We start from the raw sequence: 3,591 nt of genomic DNA, 5'->3' as shown, positions 1-3,591 counted from the left end.
AAGATAGACATATAGATCAGTGTAATAGAATTGAGATCCAGAAATAAACCATTGCTTTTATTGATTTTTCAACAAATGTTTCAAAATACTTAACTGTGGAAAATAGTCTTTTCAATAAATTGTGTGTTCAAGTAAATGTTCACATTAAAACAGACTGAATTTATACTTTTAACCCATACCATAATAAACAATGAAACACAGACCTAAAACATATACAAAACAATACAGGAGAAAATTTTGTGACCATAAATTAGGCTACAAGCTCTAACATATGACATCAAAAGCATGTTCCATCAAAAATGATAAATTTGAAATTATCAAAATAAATATTATTCAAAAGACTCCATTAAGAAAATGAAGACAGGCCACACTGAGGAAAAGTATTTTCATATGTCTGATAAAGAACTTAATCAGAATGTATAAAGAATTTCATAACACTAAAACTATGAAAACAACTCAGTTTTAAAATAGGAAAAATTTAAATAGATATTTTACCAAAAAAAATCAATAGCTAATAAACACGTTAAAACATTCAACATTTTTAGAGAAATGCAAATTAAAACTCCAATGAGATGTCACTATATGCCACTAAATGGCTATAATTAGAGACAGGCAATAATGTGTTTTCAAGGATGTAGAGAAGTCAGGACCATCACATATTATTGGTGAGAATATAAAATGGTATAGTTGCTTTGGGAAACATTTTGGCAAGTTCTTAAATGTTAAACATAAATTTACCATTTGACACAACAGTTACACTACTAGGAATTTACTCAAAAGTAAAAAACCATACTCATGCAGGTATGTGCACAGTATTTGTAACAGCATTTTTATATCCAAAAACTGGAAAAAATCCAGATGACCAATAAAAAACGAATGAATGGATAAACAACTGTGGTATATCCATATAAGGAGATACTTTTCAGCAATACAAAGTAACAACTGATGCCTCCAGCTTTGTTCTTTTGCTTAGGATTGTCCAAAGCTCCTTTTGGGCATCATACTACCTGACTTTAAACTACACTATAAGACTACAGTAACAAAAACAGCATGGTACTGGTACAAAAACAGGCAAATAGACCAAAGAAACAGAATAAAGAACTCAGAAATAAAACCACACATCTACAGCCATCTGATCTTCTACAAACCTGGCAAAACAAGCAATGGGGAAAGGATTCCCTACTTAACAAATGGTGCTGAGAGAACTGGCTATCCATATGCAGAAAATGGAAACTGGACCCCTTCCCTCTACCTATACAAAAAATTAACTCAAGATGTATTAAAGACTTAAATGTAAAGCCCCAAACTATAGCAACCCTAGAAGAAAATCTAGGCAATACTATTCAGGACATTAGCATGGGCAAAGATTTTATGGCGAAATCTCCAAAAGCAATTGCAGCAAAAGAAAACATTGACAAATGGGATCTAATTAAACTAAAAAGCTTCCTCACAGCACAAGAAACTATCATCAGAGTGAATGGACAACCTAGAGAATGGGAGAAAAATTTTGCAATCTGTCTGACAAAGGTGTAACATCCAGAATCTACAAGGAACTTAAGCAAATTTACAAGAAAGAAACAACCCCATTAAAAAATGGGGAAAAAACATGAACAGACAATTTTCAAGAAAAGACATACATATGACCAACGAACATATGAAAAAAAGGCTCAACACCACTGATTATTACAGCAAGGCAAATCAAAACCACAATGAGATACCATTTCGTGCCAGTCAGAATGGCGATTATTAAAATGTCAAGAGACAAGACTATACTTTCAGGGATCATTTCTGTAGTTTGTTACTAGAGAAGCTTCTCTGAAGGTGTAGAGCACCAGAACACATGGACACGGAGGGGAATATCACACACTGGGGCCTGTAGGGGGGTGGGGCACTAAGGGAGGGATAGCATTAGGAGAAATACCTAATGTAGGTGACAGGTTGATGGGTGCAGCAAACCACCATGGCATGTGTATACCCATGTAACAAAACTGCATATTCTGCTCGTGTACCCCAGAACTTAAAGTATAATAATAAAAAAAGAGCATGCTTACAAAATTGAGACAATTTCATAAAGGTCCTCTGTCATCATTTTAGTTGACAGAATTCATTATATTTTCTTTCCTCAAAACATATCATCAAGTATGATATGGCAGGTATGCTTTTAAAAAAGGGAGGGAGAAGGGAAAAGACAGGAGGAAATAAGATTTTAAGAAGTGGAGTTGGGAGGAGAATAGAGGGGAAGAAAGAAGGATGAGAGAAGAGGACAGAAAGGGAAACAGGAAGAGGAAGAGGGTCTAAGGGGAAAAGAAGTAAAAAGCATGCCTATGAATGGTTAGTGCTGTCTTACTATACAGGATTAAAAAGATGAAGTATTGCTTCTTGGCCTTTGGCTAAGATAAAGTATAAAAGCTGAAGTAGTTGCAAAAGGGAAACAATGGTTGAAACTGTTTCTGTGCAAAATGTTTTGTTTTAAATAAAGGAGTTTAAGTTAAAATGTCAAGAGACAACAGATGCTGGCGAGATTGCAGAGAAATAGGAATGGTTTTACACTGTTGGTGGGAATGTCAATTAGTTCAACCATTGTGGAAGACAGTGTGGTGATTCCTCAAAGATTTAGAACCAGAAATACCATGTGACCCAGCAATTCCATTACCAGGTCTAAACCCAAAGGAATATAAATCATTCTGTAATAAAGATACATGCACACATATGTTCATTGCAGCACAGTTCACAATAGCAAAGACATGGAATCAACCCAAATGCCAATCAATGATAGACTGGATAAAGAAAATGTGGTATATATATATATATATGATGGGATACTATGCAGCCATAAACAGGAGTGAGATCATGTCCTCTGCAGGGACAAAGATGAAGGTGGAAGCCATTAACCTCAGCAAACGAACACAGGAACAGAAAGCCAAACACTGCAGGTTCTTACTTATAAGCTGAACAATGAGAACACATGGAAACGGAGGGGAATAACACACACTGGGACCTGTTGGAGGAGTGCAACAGGGGAGGAGCATTAGGAAAAAGAGCTAATGTATGCTGGGCTTAATACCTAGGTGATGGGTTGATAGGTGGCAGCAAACCACCAAGGCACACGTTTACGTATGTGACAAACCTACACATCCTGCACATACACCTGGAACTTAGAAAATAAAATAAAACAAAATGATAAAACAATTCAAAAAAAAAGAGCAACAACTGATACCTTCTGCAACATAGATAAACCTCAAAATTAGGCTAAGTGAAAGAAGTCAGATGCAAAAAACTATATATTGTTTAATTCAAATTATTTAAATTGTCCAAAAAAGGCAAATTTACAGTGATGGAAAGAAAGATCAAAGGCAGTATAAGGCTGAGGGTGTGTGGGAGGGTAGATGCATGATTGCCAGGCAAAGTTTTGGGGTAACTGAAGTGTTCTGACATTGGGTTGTGGTGAAGATTGAACAATAGTACAATTTTGATAAAAACAAAGATAATAGGGGAGAAGTCGGTTCCTTTATTGAGACACCTCACTAAGGAGGTCATAATGGAGTTAGGACCTGTAGGATGGGAGGGATACACGCTACGTGAGAGTATGGA

The 3,591-nt window shown here is 35.8% G+C and overlaps 1 pseudogene; it reads left to right on the top strand.

Annotated features, from left to right (window-relative positions):
• The first annotated feature begins 1,763 nt into the window (after positions 1 to 1,763).
• LOC115930501 (uncharacterized) lies at positions 1,764 to 1,888 on the top strand (annotated as a pseudogene).
• Positions 1,889 to 3,591: the final 1,703 nt, after the last annotated feature.

Source organism: Gorilla gorilla, chromosome 14 (genome assembly GCF_029281585.2).
Source record: "Gorilla gorilla gorilla isolate KB3781 chromosome 14, NHGRI_mGorGor1-v2.1_pri, whole genome shotgun sequence".
NCBI lineage: Eukaryota > Metazoa > Chordata > Mammalia > Primates > Hominidae > Gorilla > Gorilla gorilla.
Note: the sequence above shows the minus strand (reverse complement) of the source record. Positions and strands in the feature narration are given on the sequence as shown.